Source organism: Manacus candei, unplaced genomic scaffold, assembly GCF_025592945.1.
Source record: "Manacus candei isolate 608988 ecotype Guabito, Panama unplaced genomic scaffold, ASM2559294v1 h1tg000015l, whole genome shotgun sequence".
In the NCBI taxonomy this organism is placed as follows: domain Eukaryota; kingdom Metazoa; phylum Chordata; class Aves; order Passeriformes; family Pipridae; genus Manacus; species Manacus candei.
The window spans coordinates 6,767,088-6,794,689 of record NW_026138063.1 but is presented as its reverse complement, the minus strand read 5'-3'; the positions used below and the strand labels follow the sequence as shown (position 1 = coordinate 6,794,689).

General features: G+C 40.8%; 1 protein-coding gene across 5 annotated transcripts in view; it reads left to right on the top strand.

The window, feature by feature from the left end:
* The window catches only part of TBL1XR1 (TBL1X/Y related 1), a 110,576-nt gene that overhangs the window by 8,788 nt on the left and 74,186 nt on the right, over window positions 1-27,602 (top strand). The window lies entirely within an intron of this gene.

Genomic DNA, 27,602 nt, shown 5'->3' with positions numbered 1-27,602 from the left:
AAAGTCCATGTTAGTTGGGTCTTCTGCTGTCTACACGTGCAAGGTTATTTTGATATGGATTAGTTATTCCTAGTTCATCAAGGCCCTTTGTAAGATTCTTCCTTACAGTGCATTTCATGCACAGTAAATACATTAGTAATTAAGTTCTAAGAGTCTGTTCCATTAAAACAAAACACCCCCTTGATCGTTGGGTCATCCTGTTAAGGTGCTTGGGCACCACAGCACTCCCAGGGGTATTATTATTCCAGTAGAATTTTTGGGCATTGCTTTTGCCTTAGAAATTAACTTAGAAATTGCTCTCTTTGTGGTTCTGGGGGCTGGCTGTGAAAGCACCAGACTCATTATTCCTGTCAATCTCCTCTTGTTGTCTCAGTACCTGGGACATAGCTTGGGTCTCATGTTGGAGAGATGGTGGCTGCTTGTATGTACTGGGGCACTTTGGACTTTTAGAGACCCTGTGTGTATTGACAGAACTGGTAAGAAGAATTTAAAAAAAAAATATATGAAGGCTAAAGGGATGGAAACTTTCAGAGGTAGCCAGGGAAAACACTTTCAATGTGTTTTGACTCGCTTTTTGATGCTATGGATGACTTCACACATGAGGCTCGGAGGGTATGTGAAATGCAGTGACAGACTCCAGCTAAGAGTACGTCCCCTACGTAGGCTGAGGTTCTCTGTTGTGCCAGCAGCAAGGCTTGTGTACGTTGGACATTGCTGCAGAGCTCCAGAAAGCTCCACTGATGGTGTTAGAATATGTAAAATCTAATTTGCCTGCTCGATGTGCCTCCTGCTTTCCCAGCCGTGGTTTGTAACTACCTGCTTGCGGAACGGAGTTTTTTCAAGGTGAAAGGAAAGAAATGTGCTGGTTTTAAAAACACACGTTCAGAGATCAGGTTAGTCAGATTTCATTTACATTAATGTTCCCGTAAATGCTGTAAATTTGGAACTGCAGTGTACTTCCATGTGCCTCTTGCTGCCTAGTTTTATTTGTTAATCTGGTGCTGTTGGGCCTACTGCTGTTCTGTGTGATTAAAATAACCCCCCAAACTTCCCCCTTCATAATAGAAGACAAGTGGTGCAAGATTGTACTGCTTTTTTTCTTTCTGACACTTACCCTTCCAAGGGTCAGAGTGGCTGTGCCTGCTCCTCTTCTTGGCTCTGCTTCCTTGTCCGTGATGTAGCATGAATATGGCAAATTAATGTTGTGTACCGGGGTGTTTTGTGTCCATCCTGACAGTTTCCATCACTTTATTCTTACCCCATGCTGAGGCTTTATTTGAGTTTTCTAATCTTTCCCCAGTTGTTTTTTTTCCTGGACTTTCTCTCTCCTCTTTGCCATTTTGGACTTTTCTTTTGTGTTCTCCCCATCTGTTCTTGTCAGTCCTTTAAATTGGTGCCTTTTTGTTTCTGTTCTCTGGGTTTTCTCTGCTTTCTTCCCATTTCTCCTAGCGTTAGTTAAGTTTATGTGTAGGGCTTGATCCCAGGTAGGTAGCCCTCTTGAACCAGAGGGGTTGGAAGGGTTTGGATGGTGCTGCTGAGGAAGTCTCATTTTGCGGGTTGGCAGCGAGCGGAGGTGAGCGAGGGCTCTGCCTGTGGGCAGATGGGTGGCTGGGACAGGCACACAGGAAACAGAGAGGACAAATTTTGGCAGTGCTTTATTTGATAAAAATAATCTTGGCTTTAGGCATAAAGCATTGATCCAACTCTTGATGAAGTCAGAGGGAGGCTTTGGAGGGAGTTGGTGTGCGTTTAGTGCGAACGCGAAAAGCTGAGGAAGCCTGAGCGAAAACCTCAGCGCAAGGTGAGGTTGGCTGGGGGCTTTTCAAAATAAGGGGTCTTGTGCAATAAGCTTTTCACTGACGCTGTGACTTAAAATTAGCAAAAACAAAGTCAGTCATCCCGAAATCAGTGGCAGCCTTATCTTATTGTTTTTGTTGTGGGTAGTGTTGACAAGTCACATGCCCCATTGTTCTGGGTGAACAAACACTGCTTTGAGGCTGCGAGCTGCGACGTGCGCACAGGCGCCTCCGTCCTGCCCAGCACGGATGAGTGTGTGCAAGTGTGACTTTGGAGTGGAAAGGTTGTCTTTAAAGACTTCACGGCTAGAAACTGCTGTAATATACGAAATAACCTCTTGCTTGGTATCTAAGCAGCATTTTTATTTGGTGTCTTGTCGTCCCGAACCTAAGAAAATAAGCGCAAGTGTTAAAGAGTTATAAATTCTCTCTTGCCTTGTTGTCCAGAGAAACCTATGGATAGCAGGCTTGTGTTCTGGCTCGGAAGCACGGATGCGCTTGGGACAGAGAGAGCGCAAGATGTTCTTTCTCAAAAGTCAGGAAAAGATTTTTGCTTGGAAGTCTTTCAGGTGTAGGTCCTTTACCTCAAAACTGTTGACACTCGAGACGATAATAGTGAGCCTCATCTCTACTGAGGTCACAGTTTTGTGGATCACCTCTAAATTACTCTTGCCATGTATAAATCCCTGTAATCAGGATATGTGTAGTGTAACTAAGATGGATGCAATAGAGGCTGGCTGCCGGAGCAGACTTGGCACGTGGAGGCTGTGGATGTAGTCATCCAGCCGTATCTGGGGGAGAATTCCATTGAAATTGCTGTGAGTTTCGCTTAAGGAAGAGCAGAAAGATTATTCTTCCCTGCCTACAGTGATTTCTATTATGTTGTTTTGTTTAGGACATCTTAATAATGCCAGTGTAGTAGCTCATTGTCTGGTCCAGTATTTTTGATTTGTAGAATAAGTTGGGTTGGGTTTTTTTCTCTTTTTGTCAGCTCGTAGTCTTGCTTTTTCCTCTTTGGAAACCCGTGCTTGCGGTGTGTTTTATACCTAAACAAGAGCATTCACCAAAATGGTCCTGAATTGTTAGCGTTAGCAGGTATTATCAAGATGTTTTCATATGTAATGTCACGAAAGGTGGTAGAAACTTTCAGGCTGGTAGAAACTGTTGTAGCTTGATAGAGGCAATTATGGAATTACTTTCTGGTTATAAAGTATTTCTCTACATTTTCAGAGGCCTCTCTAGCTTTGTGGTGGATTCCCAAGGACACACCTCCAGTCCCCACACCCAAAATTTTGCTTTTCTGAGTTGACCTAATATACGTGTATGTAACAGATAACTATGTTTACTTTAGTTTGCATCACTGAAGATTTTCTGTCCTCATAATGATTAGGACAGAAAGCTGGTGTCAGGATTATCTGCTATTTCTGCCACTGTGTGACCTTAGCAAATGGATTAACAAATTTACCCATGCACCAGTGATTTAATTCTTAACAGGAGCATTTTCAGACCTGTTCAGTGCCCTGAGACCTTCTGGTGAAAGGCTGCATGGTAGTGTAAAGTGGCTCTTGTTTCATTTTTCGTCCTCTGCTTCCTTGGAGTTTTCAGTTTAGGCAAGTGCTCCGTTCCTTGTTTTTGTGTGTGTCTTTTAGTTTTGTCTTATGTTAGACAAAACATGGTTCTTCACATTGGAAATATTTTCTGATAGTGCCAGTACATGTTGAAATCAAGCTACTTGGTTCATAAAGTGGAGCGTATTTGTGTCCTTAATAACGTGGGAATGCCACCTTATATGAAGTTTTAAGACGCCTGTGCTTTTTCTGGACCCTGGCAGCTCTTTGGGGATGAGGAAAGGCTGAATTTTCATGGTGGAACCACTTGAGGAATGGGTTTTGGAGCATAGCTACCTAAGCAGCCACTAAACTCAGCAGTGGGGCTGGGAAGGGAGGTGGTAGGACCCTTAAGCTGACCCTGTTCTTGATGGAGCAGAGATGCAAAAAAGTTTCTGTTGTCTCCTCTGCTGTGCTGATAAAGAGGCTTATTGCTCCTAAAAACATCATCTCTGTAAGGATGTGTTAAAGCCAACAGCTATTTTGGGAGCGGGATGTGTGTATTAAAATCCAGATAGTTTTGCTGAACCAGTTTGCAGCATGACCTCACAAACTGCTGCGTTTTTACTGTAAAGGTGTTGGTAAACTTTAGCTTAACCAGAGGTGTGAACGGTGAGGGTGGGCCGTGAACTTCTTATCTCAGCTTTGTTATCAGGCAGAATCTTCCCAGGCTGCAGTGGGGTGGCTGATAGCTCAGCCCAGTCTGACACCAGCCAGCAGGATCGCATGACTCAAACCGTCTGGGCTGCTTGGGTTTGTCCGTGTATAAAATAAAAATAAATGGTGACACGGTCTTTTTCACGTGCTCACAATTTCATTTGGGCAAGTCTTTCTTTATAACTTCCTAAATGATTCTGGTTTATAAGTTTATAGTTATATTGCTTAAATGCACAAGCTAGTATAAAAATCTTTTTTTATACCCTTTACTGGGAGCCAGTGGTGTTTTCCTTGTCTGAGGGCATTGATTTCAGGTGAGTGTCAGTATTGGTGTCTCCTAAAACACACTTCGGTCTTGGCTTGTGACACTGTGCTTGTGACACTGATGAGCACATATTCCCTGTTGTTGTTTGGCTGTTTTTCACCTGCTGGAAAATGAAATTTTTGGGAGTGTTTTGATTTTTGAGAATCTCTTCAGTTTGGGAATAGTACTTTGGGTTTTCCTATTGTAAATTGTAATTTTGTATGGTGACTTTTCTTATTTTCACCATATTCTACTCTGAGAAGTATCCTCTGGTTAATTTGAAAAGAAAGTCCTGCCAGCACTTTAATAAATCCCTTAAATTTTACAAAAATGTATTTACACTTGCTGGCAGCATGGCTTGAAGTTAAAAGTGGGAATTTACAGTATGTTCACATTTTTGTTTGGAATGACTCCAGAAGGAAAGTGTTTAATTCCTCTTTAGTGTAATATATATCTATATATCAGCAGATATAGCTGTTGGTGTAGTCAAGCCCTAATTGTTTAAAAATTATCACTTTTAAGTGTGATCCTTGTGTATATTTAGAAGAGCTGATTGAAGCCCTTTCTTAGTTGAACCATTTTCTTGTGTTCTGAGGCAGTTTATGTGTTCTTTGTAAGAAATGTATTATCACACCGTGGAAGTCAATTCAGGTTCTCTGGAAATGATCCAACCTTCAGGAAAGAAAAATATTAGTGCGCATGTTGAGGGAAAGGGTTTCCCTTTATTTCAGAATTTGCTTGTCATGTGTAGCAAATAAGCCATTTTCAGATGCATTAAGGCTCTGTGAAACTAATTTTCAGGGCTGACAGTTTTCTAGTCCCGGGTTAAACAAAAAGATTTAAATTTAATGTTTCCAATTTTTTTGTTTTGTTTTAAATAGCAAGGGATATGTACATTTGCTCAGTTATAATTTAAGTGCCGTGCATGTTTCAGGAGAACAGAAAAATGAACTGTTTGAAATTATGGTGACGATGGGGTAGCATTTTTTAACCAGTCATTTGTCTCAATGTCTAAAATGTTTTGTTGCCAGTTTAAATGTTGGAATTTACGGAAGTAGCCTTTGCTTGGAAGCCTTAAATATTTGCAATGTGTTGTTTATTTGGTTTATGAAGTCTTGTGCTGTTTGAACGCTGGTTTTTGTTTTAACTATGAGTTTTGGCAAAGCACGTTCTAGCCTATGTAGTCAGTCATAAACAAACCAGAGGCCACTAATGTTTTAGTCCCGCAGCTGTATCAAAGTGTATGAGGTTAAAATTAAAGCTGGGTGGGCACGTGCATCTTGGACCTGTGCTCCACTGAGACCTTCAAGATGCTCGTGTAAAAATTCCATGCCTTCTGTCATTAAAGCAGTGACTATCTCAAGTTTTTATGACTTTAATCTTTTAATTGAGGAGGGGTTTGCAGGTTTCTAGGCCTGGTTTGTGACTGAAGACCAGCACTGCACATACAAACCTGTCTCGAGTTGGGTGCCCGCTCTCCAGAGCGAGTGGAGGTTCAGTGATTTTTGCAGGATTTAGTGTGCTTCCCTGGGGAGGGCAGGGATTTGGCAGCAGGCTGCCCTTCGGTAGCTGTGTGCTCTTGGAAGTTACGCAAGCTGGGCCATTTAGCAATCGGTTTCTGAAGGCTGCAGACAGGCTACAGAAGGGTGGAGATGAGGTGCAGCCAAGAGGAGCCCCACGATCAAGGACTCTTCCCTCAAGGCTGCTCAAAGGCTTGTGCTGAGGCGCCCAGGGAAGTGGGCGCTGGGTCAGGGTGTCACCCCAAAGGTCCAGATGGCCTCTGTCTGGAGTCAACAGGAGAAGAGGCTGGAGCCTTCCCCCAAACACAAGGGGTAACTACGCTGTGCTTGAGCACAGCCCTTCTCCAGGAAAGTGCCACCCTCCTGTGCCCAGTTGGGACCTGCCCTTTGTTCCCTCCTCTCCTCTGATTTAGCTGCCAAACCGATGGCATTTTTCCTGCACCTGTCCAGGGCACTTCTCTCGGTGTTGCTTCTGAAACAAATGCCGTCTTTGCCCCCTTGTCATTGCAGTCATAGAGCTGCAGTTTAGAAATTATTAATTTTTTTTTTTTAATATTTGCACATATTTCAGTTTATTTTTCTCAGGCTTTTAACATCTTAGTGACTCAAAACCTGAACTGGCTTTGTTTGGAACTGTTTCTTCCTCAGGCAGAAATCAGACCCAAAGTGTATTTTTCTGAAGTTTCTGAAGCAAAAGCTCTGTGGTAGCATTTCTGAGTTGTTGAGATTAGCTCTGAATTTCCAGATAATGTAATTTTCTTTTTTAAAAGAGCTCCCCTCCCCCCTCCCCGGCAAGCCCTAAAGTATTCTTTGTGTGAATATACTATATGATCTCTAATTATATGATCACATACCATTCCACAAATAGTGCAATACAATAGCATAGAATTATTCCTAGGATCTTGTAGAGGTCTATTCACCAGACTACCTTAAACCCTGAGCTTGCAATTTGTTTTGTGTAAATCGACTCCTTCGCCTCCCAGAAGCCGTGTTTACTGTAGCTCTGCCTTAAAGCCCAGGTTCAGAGCTTGTTATGGAATCAGGGTTTGGGATGTCAGCCTTGAAAGTTGCCATTTAGCTGCTCTTACACAGCATATGCATATTAAGTAGGGTAGCAGAATAACAGTGAAATTGCTCACCTAGGTCTGCAGATGAATTACCATAATTAACTGCTTCTTCCCATGAATTGCACCTAACGAGGCCTGTGCTGTTGGCTGAAAATAAATTGCATAATGCATTGCTGTTGACTAAATTATTTACATACCTCAGAGAGGAGATGGTATAAAAAGGCTGCAGAATAAGTGCTGGACCATTATGAAAAAGAAATGGGGGGGAGGGAATCACAGCTAGAACATGGTGTAGCCTGCCTTCTCCCGGGTCACTGAGGAGCTCTGTGTCCTGTTTGCAATACAGTGTGTGCCTCCATGGTTACATATTTATCACATTGCATTGCATAATGTATGTGTGGAGAAAGCAGAGTTAGATCTGTGCACACAGCCTTGGGCCTGCTCTTAAGAAGAATGTGTCTATGTGCTTATAAATTGCTAAAAATGACTTTTCTCCCCCCCTCCCCCGTGTAACTGGTCCCAAAATATACGAAGTCAAAAGCAGAATGTGGCTTAATAAAATCAATTATAAACCAAGCTGAACAATTTTTGAAATGCTTGCTGTTCTGTGTTTATTTGTGAAGCGTCTTTTGTGTGCCTGTTGTGAGGTGGTTGAGCATTTGTGGGCTATATTCACGGCCTGTTTTTCTTAGCTTCCTGTTTAGCCAAGAAGTGTTTTAAAAGAGCTGTATTTTCATCTGCCATCCTATTTTTGTGTTGTGGAATCCTCTGCAGCCCTATTTGTTGATACTTATTAGAAAAGATGGTTTTGCTGTATAGAGATTACTTACACTAATTTACCAGAGGAGTCAGACAATAAATATATGTGTGAGCTGCTCCGCACACGAGCAGTGGCAGCACCAAATAACTGCAATAATAAATGTGAGCTCAAACAGAGGTGGCAATTTGTGTTAAGAATTTTCCAAAGTGAGGCTTGTCAAAGCTTGTGTTTTCCACGGGCTAAAGCTGGTCTGGAATCGTAGATCTTGACTGCTGCTTTTTTGGGGGTTTGCTTTTTTCTGGGGACTTTGTTTTGGGCCTAATCTTGTCAGTCGTTGACAAAACTTGAAGATACTTTTTGTTCCTGTGTGTAGGGGTGTCCATCCCTGTGCCCCCATCACAGAGGTGGTGGTGGTGGTGGTTTGGGATGGACAAGGAAGCTGCAAGTGAGGTCATGGCCCTCACAGAAACTCACTTGTTTACGTGATCACTTCTGGTTATGATCCCAGTGGAAATGTGGTTGCAGAGGGGAAAAGCTTTGTGAAAACAACTAAGCTTGGGAAATTGGATCACATTTGTTTTTTTATAAGTAGGCCAAAACATTTCGTGATAAGGCTGGTATTGAGTAGGCTCCCTTCTCTTGCCAGACTAGCTGGAATAGCTCAGCTGTTGCGATAACAGCAACAAGAAAAATGAGTCAGTTGTTTTCTTTACCTGTTAAAAATTTTTCTTGAAAAGCTTTATTTCCTGTTTGACAACATGTGCTTGAAGTTTGGCAAAGTCGTGACCTTTGTGTCAGCAAGGGATATTTTTGGGTTTGTTTTGGGTTTCTTTTGTTGCCTTTTTTTATGTTGGTGGGGATATTCTGTAGAACATAAATCTGACATTTTGCATTTCTAATATAATAGGCTGTTCAGGCGAGTGAACCACTTACTGTGGAGAGGCTGTATGTAATATTATTAATAAGCCTTAAGTGACAAAATAGTATTATTTGGTATGCAAGCAAAAGGGTAAAGATAGCAGAATAATCTTTGAAACAAAATGCATTAATGTTCATCCAACATTTGTGACACACCTAACAAATTATGACAAAACATTTTTAACAAATGTTTTTCTCCAGAATTTCAGAATATTTTCACTTCGTTGCACAATGTACTTTGTAGTGATGGGTGACTAACAGTGGTGTAAATACATCCTCTGCAAAAAAGTGCCACAGAGGGAAAAATTTGGGTCTGTATGTGTTGTTTGGTCTTTTTTCTTTTTAAATATTATTTTGTCTGCCTTATTTATGTTTTTAGAGAGGGACCTAAATTTAATTTACAGTAACAAATTGGAGTTTTCCATGTAAAAGCTGTGAGATTGCAGTGTTTCTGGCTGGTACAGTCCTTCACGTACGTGACGAACCCTGAAGGCACTGCTGAAGGACAGAGCCTTTCCTGCTGTCCTTCTCCTGTTGGTGTTTGTCACTGAACTTCCGAGCTGTTATTTTGGAGAGAGGGATGATCAGAAAGGACAGCAGAGACCTTGGAAATGCTGTGCCACAATCTGAAATCTGAACTGGGGTGTTGTGAATGCATATTTCCTTTTTGAGGACTGGAAGAAGAGTCCAGGGCCTTAAGAGCATAGAGGAGGGGGAGCAGTGGCAGTAATTGTGTTTCTTGCTCTTCTTTTTTGAGCACCGATTACCTGAAGGCATAAGTTCAGTGCGCTGCTTTAGCTTGGTAGGAACCTCACCAGCTTCCTAGTCCTGTCTGTTAGCAATGAACTGTGTGAGGATCACGAGTGTTACAGGATACTGCCACCTGACGTGGCACTGCGTGTTGCCTGTGGGACAGGGATCCATCATTCTGGGCACACCACGGGGCTTAGTTGTGTTTGTGTGTGGTTAGAACTGCAGTGACAAAATGCTGCAGGAGGGAATGGATGCTCAGAGATGAAAGTGTGCATGGTGTTGTAACGTCCAGGAAGAGGAAATGGTCACTTTAGTACCTGTGGCACCACTATCTTCAAATTCATTTGGCTTTTTGGTTTGTTGGGTGAAGTTTTTTGTGCGTTACAGAAAGGTTGCAGAGGGAATAAATGAAAAAAATTAGTGCAAAACCTTGGGGCAGTGAGAACCTGTTGTGAAGTATGAGTAGAAAGGGCAGGACTTTACCCTTAGGGTATAACTATGGATATGGAACAATTGTAAATTTGCAGGTGAGAAAATATTCTACTTTGCATCAGGCTTTCCAAGTCCCAATTGAGCACGGATAGAATTTGTCTTGGCTAACATCTGTTCCTCTCTGGAGTAATTGGCTTTAGAGGAAGGCATGAAACTTTAATATGATTTCCATTTAGCTCAATCTATCTCTTTCTTTGTATTTTCAAAACATATTTTATTTTATTAGATTCAAAAATACAGGTTACCTATGCAAGCTGCTGGCTCCTTACATAAGTAATCATATGATAAATACAATTAGATTGAACTTCAGCAATATTGAAGCCACTTCCATAGGAAGTTGGCTGACTGCCCAGGCATCTGACGTCATTGTAGGAACCACACACTCGGTCTTGGACAAATGTCTTTGGCACAGTCCTGTGAAAGTCACTGGGGTTGGGATCTGGGTGGAAATAAGCTCTGAAGTCTCAGTGTTTTATGCCTGATGCCATCTCCCTCCCATCAGATACTGAGAGGCTGGCAGGAAGGTGTCTGTACTGTCCGCAGGCGCGGGGAGGAGGAGCTCCAATCCTCCTCGGCCATTAAACGTTCCTTCACATACAGCGACGAGTTTCCACTCAGCCTTCCAGACTCCTGCGATGTGGTGTAATAATGTGGGATGAGGACTCAGTTGTGGCCAACGTAATTCTTGGTAAACAGAGACGAGGAATGATGTCTCATTAAAAAATGTAGTGTGGCAATAGGAAAATCATGTTTAATACCAGTTCTAGAGTTGTATAAATAGAGATGGGAGACATCTGCTGAGCGTTGCTGCAGAAGAAATACTGAAATCACATTTACTCAAGTTAATAAATCCCAGAGCTAGGAAGGAAAGTGGTAGAGCAAGGGGTAGAAGCAAGGCAAATGAAATGAGCAGTGGCAATGGAATGATGGGAGAGTTTTTGAATATATTTTCATGAGGAGGTAGCTGTATATAGTTGAATATAACAATATTCAGTGTTGTAGGATTTTATCTCCTCTTACTTGTTGAAAGGGCAGGACAGACTAAACATGACTGTGGAACTCCTTGCACCAGGCCATTAATTACACTTTTATTTAGGTAATGAGTGTGTATTGGACTGGTGGAAGTGAGAACTGCATCTGTAGAGCAAGTGTTGTCCCAGCAGTGGGGAACTGCTTGTGCTCTAGGGACAGTTATAAGGGGATTCCCAAATCATAGAAGGTTTTTGTCTCCTTTTACACACCTGCAGGATTTGGTCTTGAAAGATTGTTAATGCTTATTGTAGAGTGGGTTTTTTGGTGGCCTTTTATTTTGGCTTTTTTTTTTTTAGCAGTGACTGCATCTCAATAAAATTCTGAAAAGGAGAAAAAAACCCACTGTTTTTGTGTAATGCAGTTCTAAGCTACTAAGGAACAGAACTGTAGTCTAGATTTAATTTCAAAAGTAAAAGTAATTTACTGCCTGTTACACATGAGCAAAGAAAATCCCAATATGTTGAAGAATGTTTTGAAACTACTTTCACTGGAAAATGTAGACAGAAATCTCTCAAAATTGGTCACTGGCTACCTAAACAAGGTAATTGTGTCCCCTGTGTGACCAAGTTCTTGCAGGATCACTGGTTTTACCTATTGGAGCAAGAATAAAATAGAAGATGAGAGTGCCACATAGTGTAGTTCCACAAACAGATGCTGGTATTTCTCTTTTTAATAACAAAGGGGGTCAAAATAGAGAGAAATGTAGAAACTACACCAGGCATTTTTCAGGGTGGTTTGACAGAGCTCTGATCACTGTTTTATTTTGGTTTTGGGGGTTTTTGTTGCTTGTTTTTTGGTTAGGTGGACCTAAAGTTTTCTTTGGCGGTTTCACATGTCTTGTCCTCAGTCTATACTGCTCAATGTTTATCTGCCACATTTGTCTCTGGAAATTTGCAAGTTATTCTGTTGACTAGCACTTCTCTTTCATCTCCTGAATTTATATTCAGGATTTTTTGTTTGTTTAGCAAAAAACCATAAAATAATGCTGTGCTGTTTTCCACTCCTCTTTATTGCCTGAGCAAAATTGGTTCTGATGGTAGCAATGTTACCTCAACAACTGTCCCTTCCCCCTCTTGTGTTGGCTTTCCTCAATAAAAACACATTGTTCATCCATTTCCAGTTAACAAACAGCTCCCTGAACCCATTCAGCTTTATCCAAGTGTGACACCAACCCACATTCTCTGTGGAGCATCCACCAATTTATACATTCTGACCCTATTGTTAGTATGATGATTTTCTTTAAGGTTATTTTTAGAAATTTTTATAATAAAAATCAATTGGGAACAGCTCAGGAGGAACAGGGCAATACTTTTGTGATCCCTGAATCATTCGAGTTTTAACCATTTTTTTTTTCCAAAGATACATTTTTTTGCAATGTGTATTTTGAGGTAGAAAAATTGTAACATTTTCAATGTTGTCCAAACAGACCCAAAAACTCAGTGACTTTCTGACTGCAGGCTGGATGGATATGATTTCATGTTCTGTGGACACCCGTGTGTGTAAATGAAATAGTTGCATTTTGTTTAATTTGAATGGTGGAAATTACTGTAGTATTTAGTGAACCAGTAGGATTACTGTAGTAGGGTGGCATGGGAAGACTGAGGGACTTCATTATTTATGGGGCAATTTTTATTTTGTGGTTCGTTATATTGACTCAAAAATTAATTCATTGTGAGATTCCTATAAAATTGCTCTCTATGAAATGGTATTTTTTTTGCCTTTTAATAGGCAAACCCCAACTCCTATGATAGGCATGAAAATAATTGAAATAAATTATATGCAAATAATTATTTAAATGCAATTGAAATACCTGGACCCCCATCAGTCTCCCTAAGTGAAGTCCTTGTAATGGTGTTTTTCAGCTGCATTTGCCTGTGTCCTGCTCTCAGGTTGTTCCATGTGAAGTTTAACGGGAACTTGGGTCAACTGGAGCAACTCTTTGCATTAGAAATGTGACCTGGATTGTCTTTCTGGTAATGCTATGGTGAGGATTTTAGGAACACCTAGACAATACTGTTCTCGTTGCTGCCTGGATTTAAGGCCTCAGAGGGTTTAAGTCTGTAATTCTGCTGGGGTCAGAAAGGTGATGGACTCCTTGTCCGTGTCAGGCTGCCTCTCCACTCCCTGTGCTCAGTGAGGAGGATGCCAAAACCAGTATTGAGGTGGAGTTTGAGTTACACACTGAACTCTCACTGGGGTTTTGATACACAGAGAAGTAAGGAAAGCTCTTTAGGATCCTCGTTGAGGCGAGATATTAAGCTATAACAGGATCTGTGCCTTTCTCAGGTGTCTCCAGGTCCAGTTTCCTCGCAACGCTATGTTTTCAGAAGCTTGAAATAATGCCTTGTTCTCTACTGATATTAATCATCTTGCATGCATTGAAATGTGGATCTGACTGTGACCCAGAACAATTCAAAATCAGACTTCACGTCTTACGAAAATAAGTGGCTCCCAGAGGAGAAAGGACTTCTGTTTTCACTTATCGCTTGTGATGCTGAGCTGTACTTCATAGCTTGAGACGTCCCATCTTGCACTGGCTTCCTCCGTGTCCCAGTTCATGCTGACAATGAGATTGGCTTTGATCCCAGCCTTTACTGGGAGAAAATCTTGTAATGGTTTAGGTGGCCTAGGGACAGATCTGATAAGAGACGATTTCTGATGTTTCATCAGTGGGTCAGGCAGGAATTGACAGAAATACGACTGGTGTACATTTGAAGCATGGAGAGGGAAGGTATCATTGAAGGGAAGACAGCTCATGGGAAGAATTGAATTGGCTTTGGGAACAGCCCTGGAGCGGGAAACTATTGAAGTAAAGGCTGTGAAGATTGATCTTTTGGGGGTTATAGCTGGAGGGTATGTGAAACATTTTGCTTTCATTAAAATAAATTGTATTTGAGTGTTTTCTTACTGATACCTTATCTTTACACCACAATTGAAGGAAGTTACTTTTTGTCCTCTTGGATTGCAGTGGGTGTGTCTGTTTTTAGCCAGTTTCGGGGGTTTTTAGTTGGAAGGAATGGTCTAGGATGGTTACTTAAGTAACAGGTTTCAAATTGAGAATGGAAAGTTAGATTTTTAGGGCTGTGTGTGTTCACAGTGGACTCATCTGAGAACAACATTTAATAATTTCATTGAAAACTGTCGAGAGCTACAGGAATATTTGCTTAAATTAATTCACCTCATTAATTTCTAGATGACACTGGGTAGCATGGGTGTGCTGGCTACCCTGTAGTTCCACCTTGAGGCATGGACAAGTGGATTTTTGAAGCGTGATCTTCTCTGTCAGAGGCTGTGTGTAAGACTGGTTGCGCATTTGTCAGAATTTTAGACAGTTTGTGAGACAAAGTTGCTCTTGTAGAGGGGCCTGTTTCTGAAATATGTTCTGGAGACAGTAAGTTGTGGTGGCAATTTTTGTTTGTATTTTGAGGGCTTTCTCGTTGTCCTCATCCTTGTTGAGCTGGACAAAATGGTTACACTTTAAGGCAAAAAATGTAATCCTTTTTGATAGCTAATGCATTGCATTATTCAACAGCAGCCTCCAACAGTTAAATGTAGTATTGACAGTCGTAGTACCACCCTTCAATATATTGAAGATTAAAATACGTGTGTGTTTGTGGGAGAGCATTTCTGGTGCTTTGTATTTGATATATCGTTGCCTATTTGTCATTATCTGTCTAGTTTCAGTCCTGCCTACATCACACCCGTGATTCTGCAGAGAACATGTGGTCAGAGTTATGCTTCTGTGCAAAGGCAAGCGGTTTTTGGTGCTCTTCCCCTAAAAAGTGTGAAACAAGCTGCATGGAAGTTGGAGCAGATTCAGAGCCTGCAGTTTGATCTTGTGTTATCCTGGTTACCTGCTATGGCAGTTTGGCCTCCCCTTCATTAGAGCGTTCCTCTATTTTATTCTTTCATTTAGGAAATTTGGGGTTTGATGACACTAGTGAAAGCAAAATCTCAGGAGACCATGCTGACTGGCTGCAGTTATTTGAGGAAAACTCAGAATGAAATTTACCTTTTTTTCTCAACAAGCAAGAACACAAGAATTAATACAGATTAAGACCAGATTTCCTCCTCCTTTATTGTCATCTTGTTAATTGTAACTTTCAGTTATGGCTTGGGGGGAGAGGGTGTGTCAGTTTACCCAATGAATTAAGAGGAGTAGCGGGTAGAGAATGTGGTAATGAGGAGAGACAATGAATCTTTGAGTGGTTCAGTCCAGCACATTAAGTGATGTGTTTGTATGGAGGGGATTGAATTAGTTTTCCTTGCAGTACCACCAAGGTAGTCCAATCTACTGCTGTGGGTTTGTGTTGCTCATGAGGGTGCTGGGTGAGGTGTGTTTTATGGCCACAACCATGGGTGTTGTACACTAGGTACAGTTCCTCTGTGTTCTTACCATGCTGGTACTCCATGGTCCCAGGCTCTTAAACTCCAGGCTCCTGAGAATTTATCTGGTGTCCTCTGAAACTTCCAACAGCTGAAACAACTTCCATCAAACTTGAGGATAAGTGAGAGGGAGTTTGCTTAATAAAGAAGTAAATTCCGCAATGTCTTCTGGATGTGAACTTCTCACATAGGAGTGTGCAGTTAAGGTAATTTTAAAGAAATGAAAGTTATTTTATATGAGTGGCAGACTCTTACATCTCCATATGATTTCCTCATTGGATCCCCTGTTGGCAATTCACAATCTGTCCTTCAGGCTTGCACGTACTGGGCGAGTGTTCACTGCATTTTCTCCTCCTAACTACTGCAGGTGATTATTTGCTCCTCTCTGGCCTGTGGCACTTACAGGTTTGCCTCTGGAGTGAGGAAATGAGGAGTCATTAAACTAAAGGAAACTCGAAAATAGCTTGCTTCAGGCACCTTATTGCGAGGTTGTTTAGTGTTATACTTTTTTTTGAATAGCAGAACAAAGCCACAACAGTTCAAATGTTTTAAAAGCCTTTTCTTCACTGCTGTGACTTGTTTATTTCTTTTTGTAATTTCTTTTTGCTCCCCTCATGTTATATTATGCAATTTTTGGCCTGCTACCTTACCACAGCTACTGCTTTAGTGAAGATGAAAATAGTAACCTGAGTAATACCTTATGTCAGGGATGGCACTGACACGTTCACAGGGAGCAGTTTGTTACCAGTGGTGTCTGCAGGGCTGTTCTTGCTGCTGATGGCATGGCTGGGAAGCAAACTCTGTCCGGTTAAGGAGCAGGGAGAGCCAAACACCCTGTGCCTGGTGAGCAGCTCTTGGCATCATGGGAGCTTGAGGTGATTCCCACATGGTGATGTTTGGTGATGTTGGAGGTGAGGAGCAATTGATTGTGAGGGGGAATCTGACTGCTTGGGGCTTGAAGGCTTGGCCTGGGAGGGAGAAAAAACGTGTCACTACCTTAGGGGGAAAAAAAAGCCAGGAGGTATCGGGCATTTGGGGTGGCAAAATCTGAGAACAAAGGAAATGGCAGCAAAGGCTTGGGAGAAAAAGTGGCTGGAAAGTGTCAAGGCAGTAGACAGAGGTGGCAGAGGGTGAGTAGCTGGCAGAGGAGAAGCTTGTTTCAAAATGACTGGGACCATTTGGTTTGTGTTAACACGTTCGACTTCACAGTTTGGGAGGAGTGCAAATAAACTAGGTCATCTCATGCAAACCTTGTTAAAAGAAACGTGAAAAAATGTCTAAGTGTAGTAAGAGAAACTATGGGAAACATCAAAGATAAAATTGTTTGAATGGTTTTATAATTTTTAAAATGATTATTTTTATTGGATGTGTAATGTTAACTTAGTGAGGCAGCATAGATTTTATTTTCCCTACTGCTATAGTTAATGATTATCTTGCTTCTTTTGGAGGCTGAAAAATAACAGTGGTCGAGTGTGGCTGGGGCTTTGGAAATATCTGTAACTCAATAGGCAGTGGTTCTGTAAACAGATGCGAGACATCTTGGAGAAGGATATAAAATTATTTAACCATCAAGCAGTAAAACTATAGAACCTTTCAGTGTGTCCACCCAAGTTCTTACAGGTTCTCCCTCAAAGGAAATAAAACCACTGCTAGAGAATCTCATTAACTTACATCTCAGTCAGCTTCAAATATGTACCAAAAATGCATTTCCTGACTTAAAAATATGAATTTATTAGGACACTACTGCTGTGCTGTGGGTATCATGGGGAAGTTAACTCATCTAGTGAATTAATGGAGGCATGTGTGTTGAAATTCCTTACACAGCCATTCTCTTTTGCTGCCTATGGCAGGAACTGATCACTTTTTTCCTGCTGTTGCAGAATAAGGAATTGGACCAGAGGCAGATTAGGCTCTAACAACAGTTCTGTTAGAGCTGCTACCCGAGTGCAGGGGAACCAGATCTGTGGCTTCCCTACAGGTTTGTGGTTCGTCACAGCCACCTCGTCATCCTCAGTAAAGTTCAGCCCTTGAGAGGAAGTCTAATTCATTTTTCACAGTAGTGATATCAGGTGTGGAGGCTGAATAACCAGAGCAGCCGGGAAAGGATTTGGTAATCCTCAGTATCCCTTGCTGTCCTTTCCCTTCTGGTACCATGGGTGATAGGGAACATCTCTCTTTTCCTGGCAGCAGAGATTAGTAGTGCTGACAACTTTCTTTGTACACTGGACTCAGCATCGAATGTCCTTGAGGTAGAACAATTCCAGAAGCCTGTCCTGCTAATGAGAAAACAAACTGATTTCTTTTTAAGTCTTTGCTGGAAACTTAGTGAAGTGTCTGCTCAGGTTCACAAGTTGGGTCATCCCCACAGTCAGAATCAGCAGTGGAAAAGTTTCATTAAACAGTCGAGTAGTCTCCAGTTTGTGTGTCAGGAACTCATTAACAGCTGAGGAAGGTGTTGGGAGAGGTTTGTAAATTGGGGAGCACTGTGGTGAAGGTAATCAGGGAGTGATTGTTGTCACTCTAATGCAAAGGCTAAAGGCATCAAATGAAACTAAAAAGTGATATCCAAAATAAACAACAGTTAGGTATTTTTTCCCTAGAATATTCCTACAGAATTCTTTGCCTCAGAACACGGTAATGCTAAAAGTTTATGTGACTTCAGAAAGCCATTGTATATTCATGGAATAAAAAATCACCTGGAGCTATTGAACACAGTTTTTGAGCTAACATGGAAAAGGAGACTTCTGAGAAGGGTTTGAAAGGAGACTTGTGAATTTGGGAGCAGCTCTCATAATGAGCACTGTGTGAGAAAGCATGCTGATGCTCATCAGAAAATACATCAAGTGCATCATTAGCCATTTGGAGGGAGCTGAAGTTGGCTCTGTGGTACCAAATCAGTGATAAGCAAAGTGCAAAGGCCCTTCTTGGCTATTTAGAGAAGCCTGGTAAGTGTGATGTGTTCGAAGGTGAAGCTGGGTAGGGAGTACAAAGAGATGTGGCAAGACAAAAGCCAGTCATCTCTTCAGAAGGATTTTTAAGTGGATATGAGTGGGGCAAGCTTGCTTTTTCCAGGACCAGCACAAGGTCAGGTGGGAAGTAATGAAAAACTTCAGTTGGATGGATGGATGGAATAGGCCATGTTTTACAAGTGCTAGGCAGAAAAAATTGCAAAATTTAGATATAACCTAATTAAATCTATAGTCTGTAGAAAGATAGAGGCAAAAAAATATGGGTTTTATTGAGCAGCACTTTGCATCTTGTATATGTATGTACTTGAGTGTTTTGAAGATGTACAGTCACAGTCTCTAAGCCTACAGAAACACTTTAAAAATAAGAATACTTTTGTTTTTTATTGCTGTTTACTCAAAGTATAAGGAGCCCTGGAATGTACACTGAGACTTGCAGAGTAAAATGGTCTTGCTTTTCTTTGTGATTATTTAAGGAGTAGATGCACTGATTGCAGAGGCTTAGTTAAAGGATTCTTTGAAGAGCAGTGGAAATGGAATGATGGTGTATGTCAGCCTTTCAGCTAATATTCAAACTGTATGCTTTAATTAATCCTTTTTTCTTCCAAAGTGATCATTACATGAGATTGTGGTTACTCTAATGCAAAGACTAAAGGCACCACATGAAAATAGAAAGTGATGTCCAAAATAAACAGGTATTTTTTTCCTAGAATATTCCTGGAATCTGCCAAGTATTGCTCAGATATGTCATATGGCCTTTTTTTTTAACCTTAATTTGTGAATGTTTATGACATTTTTTTCGTTTTCTTACTGTGGAAAGAAGTTTTTACTAAGAAGATATTTAGCTAAAGAGAGGAACTTTGCAGGTATTTCGAAATTCTATGAGCACTATAAACATCATCCTGCCAAATTAAATCTGCTTTAACCCTCAGAATGTGGTTAAAGAAATTCCTTTTAACAACTATGAACTTGATTCTTTTTATCTACATAAATGTTCAATTAGAAGCCTTGTGCTCATAAAATTAAAATATGCCACTTAGTTCAGCCTCCTTGAGTCGTTGAATGTTACATCTCTGAATATTAGCGAAGTGGGATGGGTTGGAGACAGTGCTGCTGTACGAGCTTGGGGAGACAGTCATGTTAAAGTTTCTTGCCTCTTTTTCTTCTCCCCAATATGCTCACAGTTTAACCTGCAGCTTTTCTCTCTGTGCAGCTGCTGTTCTTTTTCCTGGAAAAAGATAACTTCGAGGGAACATTAGTTACAGTGTGGGTGCACGTGCTTAGCAACCCCGGTGTCTAGGGGAAATGAAGCTGGGCTCTGTATGCCCCCAGCATGCTTTGTTTCAAAAATGTGCTTCTATATAAAATATTTAAAAGTGTTTGTGCGAATATACATACATATCAAATATAGTGTTTATATGAACATACCTTTTAGATAGATTTGCTTTGGTTTAGGTTAGAAATAGCAATTATGTGCTCACAAATTGCCTATTACATATGCCCAGTACACAGTTTTTTCCAGTAAATTTGTAACAGTTTGCTCAGTTCCAAGCCCCTGTGAGCATGCGCTGCCTCTCCAACTCGTTCTGGCTTTTGCGTGCGGAAACAAATTAATTTGGCTTTGCGTGTTAAGTGCTGTATTAATGAAAACTCAAATAGTCACATATATTTATGGGACTTTGCAGTTGCTTGACTTTTAAGATGCTTGATAACGAATTAGAATTAAATACAAACTCAAGGAGCTCCTTTGGCAAATAAGCAAAGATGCTCATTGCACTCATCATGCGGAGCTTTTTCATGCACATAGTATTTACTTTAGCAGCATGCACTGTAGAATGTGCCCCTTAAAGTGCCAATTGTGGCTTAATTATAGACACAGGAATCACAATTTTAAGTTGTTTTGCTGAAGGCTCTGCACTGGCTCTCTCTGAAGACAAAGTGCACATTTTGGGAACAAAAAAATCCACAACCAGCAGTACCTGCTGGATATGGAGGTGGGCTACTTTATTTTGTAAAAGAACAGCCAAAACCGTGTTATTAAGGTTTCAAAGTCGTCAAATATTCCAAAGGCAGTGAATAGACGGAATTAACCATTATAGGACCAAGACATTTAGCAAATACACACCACCACTGACTGGCGCTCAACCCGCAGGCTCTTCTCAACAGAACGGTTCTCTGGCCATGGGTCCCAGCCTGGGGTTATGCAAGGGCTCTTCCCTCCCTGGAGCAACACTCTGTGCTTGTCCTTGTGGAATTGCAGTGGGTTCCTGGTCCCTCTGGATGGCAACCCTGCCTCCAAGGAGCTGCCTGCAAGGGGCTGCTGGTTGCCCCCAAGCTGGGTGCTACCTACACGCTTGATTAGAGTGTTCTCTTAAGTCACTGATAGAGACACTGGATAGGTCAGGTCCCAGGAGAGATGGTTGCAGTATCCCGTGTGTTACTGGCCTCAAGTTCACAGAATCAGAGTGAACAAAATCAAGGGACCTCAAAGATCACTTCATTCCAGGGACACCTTTCACTAGACCAGGTTGCTCAGAGCCCTGTCCAACCTGGCCTTGAACACTTCCAGGGATGAAGCAGCCACAGCTTCTCTGAGCAACCTGCTCTGATGTCTTTCACAGTAAAGAATTTCTTCCTCATATCTAATCTAAACTGGCTTTCTGTCAGTTTAAAACTGTTCCCATTGTCCTGTACAAAATTCCTCTCTAGCTTTCTTGTAGGCTCCCTTTAGGTACTGGAAGGTGCTTTAAGGTCTCCCTGAAGCCTTTTCTTCTTCAGGCTGAAAAACCCCAGCTCTCTCAGCCTGTCTTGATAGCTGAGGTGTCCAGCCCTCTGAGCATCTTTGTGGCCTCCTCTCAGTAGCTGAAGAACCCATTAACCGCTGCCTGTGGAGCCCAAGCATCCAACCATGTTTCCCCCCATCTGGTGGTGTTTCATCCAGCTGGCAACGTCCCAGGTTGGATATGTGGATATGGCGTCAGGCAGTGTCAAGCCTTGCTAAGGTTGGGGTAATAGCCTCTGCTGCTCTCCCTTTTTGTTTAAAGGTAGCAGAAAATCTGCCTTTCTGCAGCCATTGAGGACCCCTCAGTCTCTACGTGCTTTCTGACGTGACAGTGGCCTTGCCGTGACCTTGGCTCTCTGCACCCTTGGACACGGCCCATCTGGTCCCGTGGGTCAGGTTGTATCAAATAATCCCTGATATGAGCCTCAGCCTTATCTCCCATCTGCTGTCACTAAATCATCCACCTCCTTCAGCAACGGGCCTGCTTTTCCCCTGTTTAGCCTTTTACTATTATTTGCGGCGTTAAACGTCAGACTGTTTTCTAAGCTTTTTGATGAAATGTTGATTTGGAAAGTTGTGATTTATCAGTGAAATGCAATGCAGCGTGTGTGCTACACCCCAATTATGTGTGCATTAAGTGTTCCCATAAGAAGTCTAAACTGAATTTTGCAAATTTTTATTTAATTATAGACTTACATTTCGGGATGTATTAGGCCACCCACTGCATGTGAGGGCGTTCTAGATTGCTCCCAAAGAGCTACTGGTTGCTTTGGGAAAACTTAGTTCTTGTCATCAACCTGATGAAGTTTACAGGAAATTTTCCTACAAAAATGACAGCAACAGCTCTACTCTGACTTCTCTATCTTACCTGATAATTTAATTTTAAAAACATGAAGTCTAGTATTTGAAATAACTTCTTGTTAGTGACAATATAAATATTTTTCATTTTTATTCAATATTTAAAGCAGGTGCTGTGACTGTTTGTTTGTGTATGAATGTGTGCACTTGTACACTGCGTAGAAAAATACTCAGCATTTATGTCTGCTGCATTCATTTAGTGTTCTCAAAAAACTCCTCGTATGTCTAGCCAAAACAGCATTTTGCTGTAAACCTAATGCAGTGTGCTCATTTGTATGGGTTGCTGCAACTGGAATTTTTCAAATGCATAATGTGGTGGTCATGATAATGTGTTTACAGAGTGTAAAATTTGAGCTTGAATTATGATTGCTAAAATAATTGATCATCAGGATTTGTGCTTTGCATAAAAAGAGTTCGAGAAAGCTGAATATTAAATAAACAGCATGTTGGATGAACAGCATTTGTCTTTACTCACAACTCATCAAAGAAACAAAAACTAAGAGAAGGGCATGTATTCTTATTGCCAATTACTGTCCAAGGAGGATAATGATACAATCTTTATGACCTGCTAGAACTGTATGCTTAAAATAAATTTCCCATTACATTCCTCTCAGTGTTAAAATACAGTCTTTCTACCCGCAGATAAGTTGTGCTAAAAATAAAACCAGAAAGGTCTCTCATACGTGGTTTCTGGTTATTAAATAATGTGCAGTCTCTACATTCCCTTCCCAGCAGGCTCTTCTGGTTTCTCCAAAGGCTTTGGGAGCTCCTGCAGGAACTCAAGGAGCTGGTAGATGCAGGGGGTAAATGAACAAAATTGAAGCCCTCTCCTTAGAACTTCTCACCTGTTTTGGATCATATTGCAAATGAGTAGAAATGTATAGAATTTCTGTTTGTTTTAAAGCAGTATTTACACTGTATCTCTGACATCTACAGTAGAGCACTCAGACATCAAATGTGATCTTCCTTTTGTGGGAATTTTATGTTCTGTGAGTAAAATTGTTAGAGAAATGGTTAGGATTTAGAGGTACAGATTTAATTTATAGGAGTCAATAGTGCATTCAGTATGTTTGATCAACCTGTAATCTGGGAATGTAATCTTTTAGAGAAGCAGCCGAAGGACTCTGTAGCGTGGGTGGGCCAGGGAGAAGGATGGAATAAACAGCTCTGGTCAGAGTGGAAAAGCACAGAGAGCCTCATGCCTTGTTTTGATGTGGTGTGTTTTCTGCTCCGAATAAAGAAATAATGCTGTCTCGGGGCCGGAGCCATCGACAGTGCAGTCGGTGGAAATCTTTTAGAAATGATGCATTAGTCTCACAGAGATGTTTACACCCCCGTGCCTTTGTTTTCCTGGAACACTGTGGTCTGGAAGTGTGGGAGCGATGCAGCTGCTGCAGAGCCAACAGGTTGCAGGGCTTTGGATGTGGCAGCAAAGACAGGGAATGTGTCTATCATGGCATAGGCAGGAGGAATACAGGACATACACACCCTCCACCTCCCCCCCCCCCCTTTTTTTTTATTCCCTTTGGCAGTTCTACCATCTCTAGTACATCTCTGTTTGTATGCTAAAATGATCAAATCGGTAATGATCACTTTCTTGGGGTTTTTATAGTTTTTCTTGTTTCTTTTCCGTAAGGAGTCCTTCAGGGCTTCTAAAGATCTCATTTCTATTCTTGTGATAGCAGGTGCCTTTGATAATCTGTTTTTCTCTAGTCTTGATTATTCTTTTTCTGTGTTGTTTGTTTCTTCCTTTTGGCAATTACATCCTCAATTTTGGATTATTTTAGATTTCTATTGCTAAAATCAAAACATAGTCAGTAACCATCTTTCTGCATTTGCTGATTTTTTTTTTTTGGGCTGCGAGCCCCCTGCCCCTTTGGCATCCTAATTGTCTGCATATGGTAATTTATATTGTCTCTTAGTTGCAAGATATTTTTTGTTCAGCAGATTATTCGTGTTTGTTTGCAGTCGATCATTTTTGTTTAATAGCATTTTCTATTCCATGGCACAGCAGTGTCCTAGGAGAAAAGGATTTTCTCCCAGTGCTCTAATGAGTTGTTTTCTTAGCTCTCCCAAATGGTGTCCCATTCTTAGAAACAGTCCAGTAAGTGTCCTTGTGGTGTGGATGTACATCAGGGTTTGGCAGATTCATTCTGCCTTGTTTGGAAATTTCTCAGGCACTGAACTGAATAAAACTGAATCGGACAGCAAGTTGATGGAGCCAGAGTGGCAATTAGATGCCAGTCCCGGCCTGCTGGATCCTTCTGTGCACACGCTGCTCAGGGACTCCAGTGACTGAGCTCAGATGCTTCACAGAAGGAATGACTCGGCAGAACACGAATCCCCAGTGTCTCCAGGAATGAGCTGAAATGAGATTTCTGGTGCTATGATCTAAAGATTTTTTTTTTTTTTTTTTTTTTTACAATTTCTCTAAGTGAAATCTGTCCAAAACTAGCAAAAAGGGTTGTATTTGCTGACCAAAGGGTGCTCCCCTCCTCCTTTGGTGTCTCCAACCAGTGATACTCAATGTAAAGGGAGTTTTCAGAAAGCTCTTAAAAAATTAATAAGATTGGGGGGTGAAAAAACCCAGAGATAAAGCTTTAGAAATCACATTCCTTTAATAAAAGTTTTTCTTGAAATGAGAATAACCTGAATACCAGCTAGAAACCAATTTTTGTCATATGTTCTTTTTACCACATTCTCTCTTTGAAGATATGGGAGGTTTAGAAATTCTTGATTTATAACCTGTTTTGCTTGTTATATGAAGATCTGTTTGATTTATGTCAGTGTTTGCTACTATACAATTTAACATATTTTTTAAAAAAATAAAATTATTGATTTCTGCACCTTAGATTCTTATTTGTTGTATTGATCTTTCAGGGCCTTTAATGCTTTTGAAGTGTGTAAGACAGTGAAATATAAATTCAGAAGGGGTTTTCTGAGGTTTCTTTTTTTATAATGTGTATATTTTATATTATTATTGATTCCTCATTTGCCACTGTACAAATGGGAACAACTTTATTATTCTCCTGACGTTGCTTGTAGTTAAAATCAGCCCTCTTGTTTTAGTCACTGGTGTTTCTTACTGATGTTCCAGAAGGGATAGAGAGGAGGAACTGCAAAAAAAACTTAGTTGTCCATGAGCTGAGATTTTCTGATCTCCAAAGTGAACTTCTGGGGAACCCTTGCCTGCAGAAGAAAGAGCAAGTGTGGCACTGCTGTGTGTGAATTACAGAAGTCAAGTACAAAAAGCTTAGTTTTGATTACATAGTGAATACAAAAATAATCGCAGGCACAGTAAGATATGTGACTTTCTGTGGCAACTGCCCTCTTATTCTCTCCCTGTTTCTCAGGGTAGTTACTTGAAGATTGCTATATTCTGGATACACTTTTGTATTTTATTTGTTTGCTGGTTTACCATTAAGTGATAAAGCTAAACTTAAAAACCCCTCACAAACAAACAAACAAAAAACCACCAAAGCAACCCAGAACAGAGTAGTTAAATTTTCTTATTTGTTTGTTTGGTGCTTGCTGTTTTACCTCTGAAGGAGCACCAACAACCTCAGGATGTATGTCCTGCTAGGGTTTTCCTTGGATCTGTTGCCTGCCTTTGCTGCCCTATTCAAAATCTTTTTCTTTTGAAAGTATTGAACTGCTCTTTGAATATCAAGGCTGATTTTAGATGTTTCTTTAAGGAGGTCTTTCAAGCTTTAATTTACACCTTTGACTGCTTAATACCAGAAGAAATGTCTGCAAGGCCCAGGGTGGATCAAAGTGAAGACGATTTAATCAACAGGCAGAAGCCCTTGTTTGAAGTAATTGATTGTAATTTTGTTTTGGATTTAGAGAAATCAAACTTTGTCGAGAAAATAACTGTGCTGCAATCTATTAAAATGTTTGATTTGCTACTAGGATTGAGTTGTTGTAGTAAAAATGGTATTTATTTTGCTAATTAGGCTGATTTACTGCTTTGCTCCGCTTTTGTTAAAGTGCATAACCCTCATTTATACAGATTATTTAAATTTTTATGACTTTTTATGAAGTTGCAAGTTGATGAATAGCATGTTCCTTATTTATTGTGTCAAGCTGCCCTTAGATGAATGCATGTATCTATTGCACAAAATCTTCACTTGCTTTTCCTCTTGCAGTGTACTGGATAAAGAGGGGCTATTTATGTAAATTGTGCATTTAAAACTAGGAAAAACTACTACTATTTTAAAAGTAGTGAAACAAACTGATTTTGTTCTTCAGCATTTTGGAATTAGTAGGGGTTTGTCGTCTTACAGATGGCAGATAAATTTCTTATCCTTGGATGTCCAGACTACATACAAGGCAGTGAAGTTAGTTGAATGCAAACTAGTTGGGGTATTAAAATTAATTTATATGTCACTGTGAAAGCTGACCACTTAACGGTTTTAAAACATGCTCTTTGTGAACACTGTCTGTGATTTCCAGCAGTTCCATCGGTGGTTTAGCTTTCTTCAAAATTTAATGTACTGCTTGAATATTTCATTTATCTGAAACTATTCTAGTGGTTTAAGTCAGATTTTGGTATAGTTTGCCAAGATTTTAAATTTAATTACAAGTTAAAATTTAAGCTCAGTCTCGACACAAGGTATAGCCATAGAAAACACCCTGGCCCTGAGGTGCTGTTCCTGCTGCTGGGGCTCAGCTGTGCCCGGCTTGGGGGTCAAGGCAGTGCCATCCCAGGCAGTGCAGAGCACATGGAGCAGTGTTTTCCTGAGTGCACTGGCTCTGTGTGTGGGTTTGGTTGGTTTGAAACACCAGGTTCAACTTCTTACTTGTCAGAGATGCAAGAGAGATGTTTGTGAATTAGTTTTGCTGCCTGGCTCTGGCCACCCCTTTCTCTGTGGAAAGTGGAAGTAGCCGGGTGTGATTTCCTGTAACTTGGTGTTGCATCCCTGAGTTTTGAAGGCTTTCCTATGCTTCAAGGGTCTCCTGTGTGGCTCAGTGCAGCCTTTCCTTTACAGAAATGTGTACCAGAGCACCCGCACCTTCTCCATCTGACTCAGCTGTTGTGGGGCATCAGTGAGACCCCTGGATTTCTCTTTTTCATATCTTGCTGATATCAACCAATGTCTTTTTATCTCAACCTTAAAATTATATTATCCAAGACAAACTGTGTAATTGTAAAAACTTTGGTTTTATTGAGGAAATAATAATGCACATACCAAAGATACTGCAGTGGGTTCTGTTGCCAGAACACTGACAAATTTCAGTTAAAGAGTAACAAAATACTTTTTTTTAATTTTTTTTTTAATAGAAATTTTTTGCAAAGGTTAAAAAAAAAACAGAATAAACACTTCTAAAAAGAACAAACAAATGCTTCTGTGGTATTCTCTCTTCTTTTCTGCTGCCCTCATGCCATGACTGCCTGGTGAGGCAGTGGCACTGGGCTGGAGATGCAGCCTGTGCTGGAACTGGAGATCCTGCTGCCAGTTCTCTTCAGGCACTGTCATTTAGTTTTGTTTTATTCTAATTGGTTAAAAGAATAAGCAGTGTGGTTTAAAATTTACTATGTGGTATCTGTAGGGGTTTGTATTTCAATCTTTGATAATTCTAATCATATTTAGTATTGATATCATGGAAGTGTCTGTGTCTTACCAGAATTTTTAAGTTTGTCATGCCTCAGGTCTGGCTTTTTGGGTCCTTCTGGCCATGAGTAACTCAGCTACTCATCTTG